This window comes from Leucoraja erinacea, chromosome 3, assembly GCF_028641065.1.
Source record: "Leucoraja erinacea ecotype New England chromosome 3, Leri_hhj_1, whole genome shotgun sequence".
NCBI classification, from domain to species: domain Eukaryota; kingdom Metazoa; phylum Chordata; class Chondrichthyes; order Rajiformes; family Rajidae; genus Leucoraja; species Leucoraja erinaceus.
This window is the reverse complement of record NC_073379.1, coordinates 61783084-61798889: the sequence shown is the minus strand read 5'-3', so window position 1 is coordinate 61798889 and position 15806 is coordinate 61783084. Positions and strand designations below refer to the sequence as shown.

Sequence of the window (15806 nt, the reverse complement as noted above, 5' to 3'; positions counted from 1 at the left end):
CCTTCCCTCAGATTTAGAGAAGGTAGAAGGACAAGCTGAACTAGACAGGCTCGTGGCCAAAGGCATCATAGAAAGGACCAGACACGAGCCGTTGGAATTTGTATCGAATATCTTTCTCAAAACTAAAAAAGATGGTGGATGTCGTATTATCATTGATTTGACATCACTTAATCAGTCTGTTGAGTATCAACATTTCAAAATGGAGACGTTTGTCACTGCCAGACAACTGATCTCCAAGGGATACTTCATGGCAAGCATAGATATCAAGGATGCTTACTATTTAGTACCCATTCATAAGGATCATTACAAATATCTGAAATTTATCTGGATGGGGCAACTATGGCAGTATAGAGCATTACCCAATGGTTTAACGACAGCTCCCAGATTATTTACCAAAATCCTTAAAGTGGCCATGAAAAAATTGAGAGAACAAAAACATTTAGTCGTGGCCTATCTGGACGATGTTCTCATATTAGGGAGAACAAGGGAACTAGCTGTCGCAGGAGTTTTAGCCACTAAACAACTCCTTGAAACATTGGGATTTATTCTACACCCAGATAAATCAATATTGGAGCCAACTACTAACATGGATTACCTAGGCTTCACTATTGACACTATCCGTATGACTGTCACTCTGCCTAGAGATAAAAAAGTTACACTTACAGAAGCCTGTAACAGTTTAATCGCAAAACCGCAACCAAGGATACGGCACGTAGCCAGAGTCATTGGTAGTATAGTAGCAGCATTCCCAGCTGCTCAATATGGGCCCTTGCATTATCAAAATTTGCAAAGAGCAAGGACACATGCACTACGTCTAAGTAGGGGGCATTATGACCGTAAAATGGATTTACCCGCTGAAGCCAAATCAGAACTTCAGTGGTGGGTGGATAATATTTGGCACAGTTACAGTCCTATCGCCGTCACCAATCCTAACATAACCATCACTACGGATGCCAGTGCTTTAGGCTGGGGAGCTACTAACTCTATAGCCAGCACAGGTGGCAGATGGACTAACTCAGAGGCATCGCTACTACAATCACTTGGCATAAACTACTTGGAGATGCTCGCCGCATTTTATGGGCTAAAAGCATATGCATCCGATATGCGGCATGTGCATGTCAGGGTTATGATTGATAACACAACGGCGGTGTCTTACATCCAGCACATGGGTGGCATAAAATCAGTATCATGCGACAAATTGACTACTATAATATGGCAATGGTGCGTCGAGAGACATATTTGGCTATCAGCTGCCTACTTACCAGGCAAGCTAAACTCAGTGGCGGACACCAGGTCACGAAAATTCAATGACAACATCGAATGGATGTTAGACCCAAAAATATTTGCTAGAATTGTCAAGCAATACGGTACGCCAGATATAGATTTGTTTGCATCTAGACTAAATCACCAACTACCCATGTATGTGGCTTGGGAACCAGACCCAGAGGCAGCAGCGGTAGATGCCTTCACGCTGGACTGGGGAAATTTCTTTTTCTATGCTTTCCCTCCCTTCTGCCTCATCAGTCGGGTACTCCAGAAAATACAAGCTGACTCAGCTTCAGGTATTCTGGTCGTACCCGACTGGCCTACCCAACCATGGTTCCCAATTTTCCACGACATGGTGGTAGAGTCACCTATGGTTTTTCACAGCCACCCACAACTATTGACTCACCCGGTATCTGGCATAAGCCATCCATGCCATCAAAAATTGAACCTCCTGGTTTCCAGATTCTGAACAGACCTTACCAGGGATTGGGGTTATCAGAACGAACAATCACCACCATGTCGGCATCCCTGCGAGTTTCTACCAAGAAACAGTACTTGACCTACATCAGGAAATGGGAACAGTACTGCCTGAATGCAGGGACATCTTACAAGACAGCTTTGATCACGGACGGGCTGGAGTTCCTGGGCCACTTGCACCATGACCAAAAAATGAGCTACAGTGCCATCAATGCAGCACGAAGCGCCCTGTCCGCATACCTTATGCCCTCAGGACATCATAGTATTGGATCCCACCCCCTGGTTATCAAACTCCTTAAAGGGATTTATAATACCAAACCCCCTACACCTAGATACACCCATGTGTGGGATGTTAGTGTAGTTTTGCAACACCTTCGAGGTTGGCCTCCGGTGGGATCCTTGAGCCTGGAGCAGTCCACTATCAAGACCCTCATGCTCATGGCGCTCGTCTCTGCTCAGAGGGTTCAGTCGCTGCATCAATTAAGACTGGACTACATGGTGACCACCCCAGATTCCATTACTTTTACCATGCCGGGGTTGGTTAAACAGAGCAGGCCAGGTATATCCAACTCTCCGTTAATCTTCCGGGCTTACCCTCCAGAACCTAGGCTATGTGTTGTGACCCACCTACATGATTACATAGACACAACCCAAACACTTAGAGGGAGTGAGAAAGCCTTATGGGTCAGCCATAAAAAGCCTTTTGGACGGGTTACCAGCCAGACAATATCTAGATGGTTGAAACAGGTCCTAAATACCGCGGGGATTAACACGGATGTTTTTAAATCCCATTCAACCAGGGCAGCGTCCACGTCAGCGGCGAAACGGATGCAGGTTCCCATAGACCACATCCTTAGTACAGCGGGATGGTCAAGGGAATCGACATTCCAAAAATTCTACCACAAACCGCTGATGGAGAAGGACGTCTTTGCGGAGAAAATTTTAGAATCCGCAAATTTATAATTTAAAGCCCAGGGGAGCTATTTTTGTTATTGTTAAATAAACATTTTTGTTTTAAAAAACTAACAAATTCGTTGGTCTTTAGATACCACTTCCTCCCTCGATGATCTTTCAGCAGTGAGTGATATAACTGTTACACGGTTTGAAATCACAGACCTTTGAAGTCTTCACGTAGTCACTCACGTGACTCCGAAGTAAAATAGTGAGATTAAACGAGTACTTACCAGTACGAAGTTTGATCTGTATTTTATGAGGAGTTACGATGAGGGATTACGTGCCCTCCGCTCCCACCCTCATTGTATAGATCAAACTCGGGCTGATGTCTCATTAATCTTTACTATCTTTACTTCAATATTGTGTCTACCTGTGATTCCACACCGCTGCTTGGAAGTATGCCGCGCCTGCGCGCTGGGTGGGTTCTTCACGTAATCCCTCATCGTAACTCCTCATAAAATACAGATCAAACTTCGTACTGGTAAGTACTCGTTTAATCTCACTATTCTCTGCCACAGAAGGTAGTTGAGGCCAGTTCATTGGCTATATTTAAGAGGGAGTTAGATGTGGCCCTTGTGGCTAAAGGGATCAGGGGGTACGGGATATTGAGTTGGATGATCAGACATGATCACATTGAATGGTGATGCAGGCTCGAAGGGCCAAATGGCCTACTCCTGCACCTATTTTCTATGTTTCTATGTTTCTATGAATCAATCTATCTCTGCCTTAAAAATATTCACAGATGGCCTCCACAGCCTTCTGCGGCAAAGAATTCCACAGATTCACCACCCTCTGACTAAAGACATTTCTCATCTCTTCCTAAAGGAGTATTATTTATATTCGTAACGTGTTTATCCAACTATGCTTCGAATGCTATTCGCATCAAGTCCTTCATGTGGTGATGAGTTCCACTTCCTAGCCATCCTGTGGGTAAAATCTTTCTAAAATTAATTTTCTGAAATCACAATAACATACATTGCACTGCAACAAATTATTGCTAGCAGTCAAAATAGCCTCTGTAATGTTTCCACATCATTTTATAGCCCCTGAATAAGCCATAACATTTATCAATTGATAGTGTTAAAAAACATTCTTTCTCATTTATACATGAATTATGATCCATGCCAGACAAATTGAATCCATTCTTCTCTTCATGCAGAATCTTTGAACACTCATTATTGAATAATTATCACAGTAATCTAGATTAAATTGCCCATTACTCTTCAAAATTACACCATTCTAAGCAATCATCTGGGAAAGTCGAAACATATGTTGCTCTATCAGCTATTTGTTTTTCCATTTGATTAACTTGTTGTCAAACTGTATCTTAACTCCACATATCTGCATTAGTTTCAGCTGTTTTTAGGCAACAGAATGGTCCTCTCATCAGATAGAATGCAATCCTGACCTCCCATATACCTCGTGTTCAAGAAGGAACTGCAGATGCTGGAAGATCGAAGGTACACAAAATTGCTGGAGAAACTCAGCGGGTGCAGCAGCATCTATGGAGCGAAGAAAATAGGCGACGTTTCGGGCCGAAACCCTTCTTCAGACTGATGGGGGGTGCGAGGGGAGAAGGAAGGAAAAGGGGGAGGAGGAGGAGCCCGAGGGCGGGGGGGATGGAAGGAGACAGCTCGATGGTTAAGGAAGGGGAGGACCCTATACCCAGCCACTGACACTCTCCTCCACCTAGCGGAGTTGGTCCTCACCCTCAACAACTTTACATTTGACTCCTCCCATTTCCTCCAAACACAAGGCGTAGCTATGGGCACACGCATGGGCCCCAGCTACGCCTGCCTCTTTGTCTGGTACGTTGAACAATCCTTGTTCAATACGTACCAGGGCCCCATCCCCGACCTCTACCTCCGTTACATTGATGACTGCTTTGGGGCCACCTCCTGCACCCACACACAACTGACTGACTTCATCCACTTCACCACCAACTTCCATCCGGCACTCCAATACACCTGGACCATTTCCGACACTTCCCTACCATTCCTTGACCTCACCATCTCCATCGCAGGGGACAGACTTCTGACCGACATATACTACAAACCAACTGACTCACATGGCTACCTGGATTACACGTCTTCCCACCCTGCCCCCTGTAAAGACTCCATCCCCTACTCCCAATTCCTCCGCCTACGCCGCATCTGTTCCCAGGATGAGACATTCCATACCAGGGCATCGGAATGTCCTCGTTCTTCAGGGAACGGGGATTCCCCTCCGCCTCCATAGATGAGGCTCGCACCAGGGTCTCATCCATACCCCGCAACACTGCTCTCTCTCCCCATCCCCACACTCGCAACAAGGGCAGAGTCCCCCTAGTCCTCACATTTCACCCACCAGCCGGCAAATACAACACATAATCCTCCGCCATTTCCGCCACCTCCAACGTGACCCCACCACTCGCCACATCTTCCCATCTCCCCCCATGTCTGCCTTCTGCAAAGACCACTCCCTCCGCAACTCCCTTGTCAATTCTTCCCTTCCCTCCCGTACCACCCCCTCCCCGGGCACTTTCCGTTGTAACTGCAAGAAATGCAACACCTGCCCCTTCACCTCCCCCCTCGACTCAATTCAAGGTCCCAAGCAGTCGTTCCAGGTGCGACAAAGGCTCACCTGTATCTCCTCCAACCTCATCTACTGCATCCGCTGCTCTAGATGTCAGCTGATTTACATCGGGGAGACTAAGCGGCGGTTGGGCGATCGTTTCGTCGAACACCTCTGCTCAGTCCGCAATAACCTACCTGAACTCCTGGTGGCTCAGCAGTTCAACTCCCCCTCCCATTCCCAATCCGACCTCTCTGTCCTGGGTCTCCTCCATTGCCAGAGTGAGCAACACCGGAAATTGGAGGAACAGCACCTCATATTCCGCCTGGGCAGCTTGCATCCTGATGGCATGAATGTTGAATTCTCCCAATTTTGCTAGCCCTTGCTGTCTCCTCCCCTTCCTTAACCCTCGAGCTGTCTCCTCCCACCCCCCGCCCTCGGGCTCCTCCTCCTCCCCCTTTTCCTTCCTTCTCCCCTCCCAGCCCCCATCAGTCTGAAGAAGGGTTTCGGCCCGAAATGTCGCCTATTTTCTTCGCTCCATAGATGCTGCTGCACCCGCTGAGTTTCTCCGGCAATATTGTGTACCTCCCATGTACCTCTGGACATCCTTGAATTATTTTTAATCAGACTTCAATGTTATATCTTTGCACTAAATGTTACACCCTTTATCTTTTATCTCTGTGCTGGACAGCTTGATTGTATTCTGGTATAGTCTTTTCTCTGACCAGATAGCACACAAACAAAGCTTTTTACTGTACCTCGGTAGATGTGACAATGATAACCTAGACTAACTTTGATTACCCTTACCAATGAATGATTGTGCATGCAATTACATTCGGAATCAGAGAATTCTTCTCAATTGCTCACAATGTTTCAAAATGTTAGTTGTGAACCTTTAGACCATATCAATGTACAAGAACTCACATGGGCCTAAAGCATGTTGTTAATTTGATGATTGCATTTAAATTAAAGACATAAAACTTGTCTTTCACAACTTCAGTGCACTCCAAAAAAATTATGCATTGCCATAAAACTGAGGCAAGCCTCTTGCCAATTCAATGGCACATGCATAATACAGTCAATACTCACCATTTTATTTTGGATACTTAGCAATTTGTCCGAAAGACAAGAAAATACTGGTGTTCAACCTAAGAACTGCTTTTATCCGTTATGTTGATGTAAAATAAGAGCATCTTTGGTTCAATGCGGAGTGCAGGAGGGCATACAAGGAGCAGGGCATACCTCAGAATGAGTAATCAATCCGGTGAAGATACAAGGCAGGACTACTTGCATGCCAGATGACATAAACATAGCTAAATTATTCCACAACCAACTAAATGATTCCACTTCTATGCTCTGCAATCTTGCTACACCCAGTTGTGAATGTCGGTGGACAATCAAACAACACACTGGAGGAGGAAGCTGCATACATATCCCCCATTCTCAATGCTGGGGGTGCCCAACACATCAGTTCAGAACAGAATTTCAGTCAGAAGTGCCCATATGGATGTTCCTTCTCTGCCTCCTCCAGTAGTTTCCAACAAGATAGATGCCAGACTTCAGCCAGTTTGATTCAGTGCACATGATAGCAAGAGAAGGCGAAAAGCATTGGATCCAGAAAAGGCAGCATTCCAGTAATTAAATTGAAGACGTGCTCTAGAGTTTGCTGCATCCTTGTCCAAGCTGTTCAAGTACAGCCACAACATTGACAAAGCTGAATATTACCTAGTTCACAAGAAGCAGAATAAATACACTGTGGCCAATTAGTGCCCCGCGATTCTACTTTCAATATTGAGCAAAGGCATTTACTTAGAACAACCTGCTCTCTGAGGCTGGGTTTGGGTTCTGCCAAAGTTGCTCAGCTTCTGACCGAACTAGGACAACAGAGCTGAACTTCAGGAGTGAAGGGAGACTAGCTTCCCTTGGTAATCAAGACTGTATTTGGAGAGCCTTGGAAAACCTGCACATGGTAATCCAGTGAAAACTCTGCTGATTGTAATCATATCTAGCATGAAGGAAAATGATCGCAGTGGGTGGAGATTAACCATGTCAGCTACAGTACATGGCATCTCAGCAGGAGTTTCTCAGGTTAGTGTTCGAGGCTCAATCATCTTCAGCTGCTTCATCAATAACAGGTATGTTTGCTGATGATTGGACCTTGTACAGCGCCATTCATGACTCCTTATATAATGAAGCAATGCACCCAAATGCAGAATGACCTGCACAATTTCCAAGCCAGGGCCGATAGGTGGCAAATAACATTCACATTACACAAGTGCAAGGCAATGACAAAACCCAATAAGAGAAGCTCCAGCTATCACCTCCTGACATTCACTGGCATTACCATCACCAAATCCCTCACTGGCAATATCCTGGGGGATTATCGATGACCAGAAACTGAACTGGAGTAGCTATATTCACAATGTGCCTGCAATCCTGTAGTGAGTAAAGGGCCTGTCCCACTTACGTGTCCTTGGCACGCAAATTACGCGACTTCATGGTCGTTTTGAGGCGCATGGGCATCGTATGGCCTCGCGGGGCAGGTCCCACTTAGAAGCGCGGAGGGGTATGTAGTTGTGCACGACATCGCGCGGGGCTCCGAAATTTTTGTAGTGAATGAAATCTTCGCGCGCCATCGGCCTGTCGCGGAACTGACGGCCAAAGTGGGACAGGCCCAAGACCCTGGCGCGACGCAACGTCTCACCTTCAACAGCAGCAGAAGCAGGCAAACGGTCGCCGAACTCGGCCTGGGGCTCACGGCCGTTGCGGTCCGGATCCGCCCCCACTTCTATTCCCAGAGTAGGGCCAAGAAAATTGAAGATGGACACAAAATGCAGGAGGAACTCAGTGGGACCGGCAGCATCTCTGGAGAGAAGCAATGGATGACGTTTCGGGTCAAGACCCTTCTTTTCAGACTGAAGAAGAGTCTCGACACGAAATGTCAAGCATTGCTTCTCTCCGGAGATGCTGCCGGTCCCACTGAGGTACTCCAGCTTTGTGCCCATCTTCAAATGACATCACGCGCTCCAGACGGCTGTGCGTACGCATGAAATCGCGCCCGACCTTCGCGGGACCGTCGCGGCTCAACGCGACCACGAGGTTGTGTAATTTGTGTGTCAAGGACACATGTGGGACAAGCTCTTAACTCACCTTCTAACTCCCCATAACATGCCCACTATCGTCCAGGCTCAATTCAGGAGTCCGATAACTAATACTCTCCAGTTGCCTGGATGAATGCATCTTCAAAAACACTCAAGAATCTTTACACTATACAGAACATAGCAGCCCACGTGATAAGCACCTAATTCACAACCATTAATTCACTCCACCACAGACACACATTAGCAGGCGTTTGTATCATCTACAGGATGCACTGCAGCAAATCACCAAAACTCCAATAGACAGCATCTTCTGAGGTAGGGTCCCGACCTAAATCGTCACCTATCCATGTTCTCCAGGGATGCTACTGGACCCACTGAGTTACACCAGCACTTTGTGTCTTTCCTTCTAAATCTCTCCCAGCTGGAAGGAGAAGGGCTGGGAAATCATGTGAACCCCACCACCTGGAGGTTGCCCTCCAAGTCACGCACCGTCCTGACATGGAAATATATCACTTTTCCTTTACTGACTTTCCTTCACTTTGCCTGGTCAAAGTGCTGGGACTCCCTCCCGAACAACACTGTGGGAATACTCACTCCTCAAATACTGCAGTCGTCAAAGAAGCAGCTCACTGCCACTTTCAAAGGCAGTAAGTTGGGAAGTTAAAAGTGGGTTTACTCTACAAATTCCTTGAGTGAATAAATGAACTAAATCTATTTTTATCCTTGCTCAACATTTTACTGACCAACTTGCTTAATTATTTAATGCCAATGCTTCATATCTGTTTAATTGCACACGGGGATATAACCATATAACCATATAACAATTACAGCACGGAAACAGGCCATCTCGGCCCTACAAGTCCGTGCCGAACAACTTTTTTCCCTTAGTCCCACCTGCCTGCACTCATACCATAACCCTCAATTCCCTTCTCATCCATATGCCTATCCAATTAATTTTTAAATGATACCAACAAACCTGCCTCCACCACTTCCACTGGAAGCTCATTCCACACCGCTACCACTCTCTGAGTAAAGAAGTTCCCCCTCATGTTACCCCTAAACTTCTGTCCCTTAATTCTGAAGTCATGTCCTCTTGTTTGAATCTTCCATATTCTCAAAGGGAAAAGCTTGTCCACATCAACTCTGTCTATCCCTCTCATCATTTTAAAGACCTCTAGCAAGTCCCCCCTTAACCATCTGCGGGATGGTATGTGTCTTTTTGGAAGTTGACTTGAAATTATTTGTGAGGTACATTTTATTTGACAAGCATATCTCTGGAACTACACAGGGCCTATCAGTTAAAGATACCATGATTTAAGGTAATCTTCAATTGCATGGAGCAACTGCTGCCCTCCAGTCTCCATAGAGCCCCACATGTGACAGCATACAATTGCGATGTGCGCAGCAGTAACAATATTTAATTAGGTAGCAAGTCTATCTCAATGTACGTAGCTTAATTACATTTAAAATGCATTGTGGCAACGTACCATTTTGTGGTGAATTTGTGCTAAAGACGACAGCCCTGTGCTTTAATGGGGGGAGGAAAAAAATCAGCTACAGATTGAAATCATGTCATGGTTAAGGAAGAGCATTTTTAATTTTTAATTTACTTTTGGTACAATCAACTGGAAAAAATAAAGTACATTTATGAGTGAATAGGCATCTGATCATAAAGTTCCCAATCATAGGTTGCTAAGTAACAGATATAATTAAGACAACAGTAAATAATAAAAATGAATGAAACATTCACATACACCACTGAATATTTATGATGTACTTCGCAACATAATGAATTGGAGAGGTACAACGTTTTATATGGAGATAAAACCAGCAACATTCAAATATAGGATGTTTTCTGAATATAGGGACATTGAAATTGAAGTTAAAGAAGCAAAAGGCTGAGAATATGTTTGAATAGAAAATAATGGAACTGATAAGGCAGCTTCAACCAGAAAGATGGTGGGGGGGGGAGGTGGGGGTGTTTAGGGCCCGACATGCTATGGGTGCTCTCAATAAATGATCTCAATAAAATTTCCACAATGTGAATCGCAAAAATACATTAACAAATGACATTAGTTGAACATCATTAATTTATATTTCTTGTCATAAGCCAACAATAGACCAGTAATGAAAGTTATAAATTTCCTTTGAAAAAATAATAATTTTCATTTTTTCATAGAATCCAAAAAAGTTTAAAGCACAGGAGCAGGTCATTTGGCCCATTTATCCAGCCAGTCCTTTAGTTTAGTTTATTGTCTGTGTATCACTTTTTTGCGGAAAGACTATACATGATTACAATCAAGCTGTCCACAGTGTACAGATTTAGGATAAAGGGAGTAACGTGTAGTTCAAGATAAAGTCCAGTAAAGTCCGATTTTAAAAAAGCCTGGCAGTCTACAATGAGGCAGATGGTAGCTCAGGACTGCTCTCTGGTGATAGGATGGTTCAGTTGCCAGAAAACAGCTGGAAATAAATTGTCCCTGAATCTGGAGTGTGCATTTTTACACTTTTGTATCTCTTGCCTGATGGGAGAGTGGAGAAGGGGCAGTGTCCAGGGGGAGACTTGTCTTGATTATGCTGGTGGCCTTGCCGATGCAGCATGAAATGTGAGATGGAGTCAATGGAAGTTGGTTTGCGTGATGGCCTGGGCAATAACCACAATTCTCTGAAATTTCTTGCGGTCTTAGATGGAGCTGTTTCCAAACTATGCTGCGATGCATTCTTATAAAATGCTTTCTACAGCGCATCTGTATAAGTTGGTGAGAGTTGGGAACATGCCAAACGTCTTAAGCCTTCTAAAGCAATATAGGTGTGGGTGTGCTTTCTTGGCCATTGCTTAAATATTGCACTCCATGTCAAGTTGCTGGTGATATTTACTCCTTGGAACTTGAAACTTTCAACCATCTCAACCGCCTGCCCTTTGTCCATGGCTGTGCACTGTTTTCCTATTCAGTAATCATCTGTCCCCTTTTGAACTGCAATGAGTCTATCTACCACCCCATTCTGACAAATCATTTAATATCCTAAACATTTTAAACAACTGACATGAGAAAAAAAGTGCAGAAATATTTTTAAAAAATGCAAAAAAAAAAGCTTCCTCGTGTCATGCTTGTTTTTTTTGTTGTTGCAGTCAAATGCATTTTTTGGTCCATTATTTCTTAATCCTGTGTCAATGGAAACATTTTATGACCATTAGGTATATTTGAAGCTGAAATGCTGTTGTTCTCCAAAACATGTGCAGCAAATGCCAGACAAATAAATAACCAGATATTGAATAAACTCAGCGGGTGCAGCAGCATCTATGGAGCGAAGGAAATAGGCAACGTTTCGGGCCGAAACCCGAAACGGGTTACGGCCCGAAACGTTGCCTATTTCCTTCGCTCCATAGATGCTGCTGCACCCGCTGAGTTTCTCCAGCTTTTCTGTGTAACCTTCGATTCTCCAGCATCTGCAGTTCCCTCTTAAACACAGATATTGAATAGTTTATTATGCATTAAATGCATTATTTAATTGCAACTTATTAATTACAGCTTAACAACATTGATACTGGACTTGTGGGTTCATCTGGCAAGTTTCTGGAAGTTCAACTGTGGAGAATGCCATCACATACATGCATTTTGTGGCTCTAGAGTTTAGCAGACCTCTTCCATTCAAACACTGTGCAATCAATTCTGTTGCTTGCCATCATAACATTGTGTTTGTCCTATCAGCTTTCATCCCCTGAGACTTGGAGCAATTCCAAGGTTGTGCAACCATCGACCGAGGAGGTGAAAGGATATTTTCAGTAATTGATTTTCAATTATACACCAACCACAAATATACACCGCATCTTCCTGCATGAGAGAGGGCTAATGTGTCTGTTTAACTCCAAGTTAACAATAAAGGACATAGTGGATTCCCCATGAGATTGCCACAAATTATTAAAAGTTATTGGCATGCATATTATGAACCAAATGATAAAATGTACCATGATATTTCTGTTTTCTCTTGAATTCCGAACAGCAATTACATCAGTAGAATAGACAATGGACAATGGACAATAGGTGCAGGAGGAGGCCATTTGGCCCTTCGAGCCAGCACCACCATTCAATATGATCATGGCTGATCATCCCGAATCAGTACCCCGTTCCTGCCTTCTCCCCATATCCCCTGACTCCGCTATTTTTAAGAGCCCTATCTAGCTCTCTCTTGAAACCATTAGGGAAGTGGGAAGCATTAGCATGAAGGGGGAAATGGGTATGCAGTTTTTTGGCCATTGTTTGAAGATGTGCTCTAATTGTCTGCTAAATGACTGCCTCCATTTAACTACACAGCTCTTATTTCAGTTTCATCCGAGCAGCTGCAGATACCAAATGAGCCTCCCAATACCACCTACCAGCTCTAAATTCTGGCAAAGCCTGGTAGATGGGACAAGAAGTTGCCTTTTGCAGTTCCCTAGAAGAAAGGGGAATTGGAAACGGCTATTTCCGGACTCCTCAGAATAAAAAAATAACACTACCTGTAGAAAAAAGCCTAGGGTGTGTGCTTCACTCCGTCATACTGAATCAGCTGCAGGACCCAATTTGCATTTGAATTTAGCTACCGACTGCCTTATTTCAGCAGATATGGGGTATGTTTGGAGAGAGGATTACAAACGACAGAGAGACCATGTAGAAAGGATTGCTGCACTGTTTTTGGTGTCCATCCTTTCTGAACAACAAGGATCCCTCAAGTTGAGCTAGCATAGAAACATAGAAACATAGAAAATAGGTGCAGTAGTAGGCCATTCGGCCCTTCGAGCCTGCACCGCCATTCAATATGATCATGGCTGATCATCCAACTCAGTATCCTGTACCTGCCTTCTCTCCATACCCCCTGATCCCTTTAGCCACAAGGGCCACATCTAACTCCCTCTTAAATATAGCCAATGAACTGGACTCAGCTACCTTCTGCGGGAGAGAATTCCAGAGATTCACCACTCTCTGTGTGAAAAACGTTTTCCTCATCTCGGTCCTAAAAGATTTCCCCCTTATCCTTAAACTGTGACCCCTTGTTCTGGACTTCCCCATCATCGGGAACAATCTTCCTGCATCTAGCCTGTCCAACCCCTTAAGAATTTTGTAAGTTTCTATAAGATCCCCCCTCAATCTTCTAAATTCTAGTGAGTACAAACCGAGTCTACCCAGTCTTTCTTCATATGAAAGTCCTGACATCCCAGGAATCAGTCTGGTGAACCTTCTTTGTACTCCCTCTATGGCAAGAATGTCTTTCCTCAGATTAGGAGACCAAAACTGTACGCAATACTCCAGGTGTGGTCTCACCAAGACCCTGTACAACTGCAGTAGAACCTCCCTGCTCCTGTACTCAAATCCTTTTGCTATGAATGCTAACATACCATTCGCCTTCTTCACTGCCTGCTGCACCTGCATGTCTACTTTTAATGACTGGTGTACCATGACACCCAGGTCTCGTTGCATCTCCCCCTTTCCTAATCGGCCACCATTCAGTTAATAATCTAATTTCCTTTTTTTGCCACCAAAGTGGATAACCTCACATTTATCCACATTATACTGCATCTGCCATGCATTTGCCCACTCACACAGCCTATCCAAGTCACCTTGCAGCCTCCTAGCAACCTCCTCACAGCTAACACTGCCCCCCAGCTTCGTGTCATCCGCAAACATGTAGATGGTGCATTCAATTCCCTCGTCCAAATCATTAATATATATCGTAAATAGCTGGGGTCCCAGGACTGAGCCTTGCGGTACCCCACTAGTCACTGCCTGTCATTGTGAAAAGGACCCATTTACTCCTACTCTTTGCTTCCTGTCTGCCAGCCAGTTCTCTATCCACATCAATACTGAACCCCCAATACCGTGTGCTTTAAGTTTGTATACTAATCTCGTATGTGGGACCTTGTCGAAAGCCTTCTGAAAGTCCAGATATAACACATCCACTGGTTCTCCCTTATCCACTCTACTAGTTACATCCTCGAAAAATTCTATAAGATTCGTCAGACATGATTTACCTTTCATAAATCCATGCTGACTTTGTCCAATGACTTCACCACTTTCCAAATGTGCTGCTATCCCTTTTTTAATAACTGATTCTCGCAGTTTCCCCACTACCGACGTTAGACTAACTAGCGTTTTAAGTTCAACTGTTTGGTAGTTTTAATGTTTCCCATGTCAGTGATTTGTTTTGAAATACTCTGCCCTCTTTGCTTATTAATTGCCCATTTATTTTAATGTGTGGCTTTGTAGCTAGCAGTACATTAAATCACTGCTTTATCATCAGAACCATCTGAATCAAACTGATGACACATAACTCAGTGGGTCAGGCAGCATCCCTGAAGAAAGTGGTTAGGCGAAATTTCCGGGAAGGGTCCCTTCCCGAAGGTTACATATCCATGTTCCTCAGGGATTCTGCCTGCCCCGCTGTTACTCCAGCATTTTGTGTCTTTTCTTGGTAAGCCAGCATCTGCAGTTCCTTGTTTCTGCATGAAGTTGATTTTGGACATATACAAGGTTGTTCAGGAGCATAAATGTTGCACTGGCTTTATGTGCTGCTTTATTAGTATACACCATCAAATGTCATTATAATGTCACCACTCTGCAACTTTCACTCTGTCTTAGATTGTGTATGAAAATAAAACACTATTGCTGGCAGTCCTGCGAGTAGTCCATGAGGTAGAAATTATTCTTTGTTTTTTGTGTTAAAATAAACAAGGAAACAACATAAGCAAAAATTACTCTGCTTCTACAATTTGGTTCCATGATACACTCAGCAGATAAAATAAAGGGAAGCTTTCTACCCACAAATGTATTGTAAAGTCTGACTGCAGTTCAATATCTAATTATACAATAACCAAATCCAGCAACATAACAATAAACTTACCTTTTGACTGAATCCTGCACTCTTTATATGTGTCCTCTTGTGCTTGTCCAATCTGTCTGAAGGCAGTCCAAGGCAATCAAGCATGTTTTGGTTATTTTCCTCGAAAGAAGAATAAGAAACTAGGCTTATTAATAATTTGTATCACCAAACTATCGGAGAGGAGCTTTGTATACGGATGTTTGAACCCTGGTGCAGGTTTGATACTCAGTGTTTTAAATTACCCCCAGGGTTTCTGCACAATTAGATTTGGCCTCTGTACAGGGATTATGAATGTTTATTTGGTTATCATTTTGGTAAGATGAAAAACCTCTGGACTTTTCACTGATCCAATCTAAAATATGTGGGAAGAGACAATAGGGCCTATTTGGAAATGGATTGAGATCTGTAATATTCCATACAATATCTTTCCCTGGGTTTAATACAAATTTTAAGTTTTTACACCCAGTAAGCTTCTGGCTTGATGATATAAAATTATGTGTGTGTGTGTGTGTGTGTGTGTGTGTGTGTGTGTGTGTGTGTGTGTGTGTGTGTGTGTGTGTGTGTGTGTGTGTGTGTGTGTGTGTGTGTGTGTGTGTGTGT

The 15806-nt window shown here is 44.0% G+C and overlaps 1 protein-coding gene across 1 annotated transcript in view; it reads left to right on the top strand.

The window, feature by feature from the left end:
• slc1a1 (solute carrier family 1 member 1) overlaps nt 1-15806 on the top strand; it is an 85956-nt gene that overhangs the window by 35829 nt on the left and 34321 nt on the right. The gene's annotated exons all lie outside the window — the stretch shown is intronic.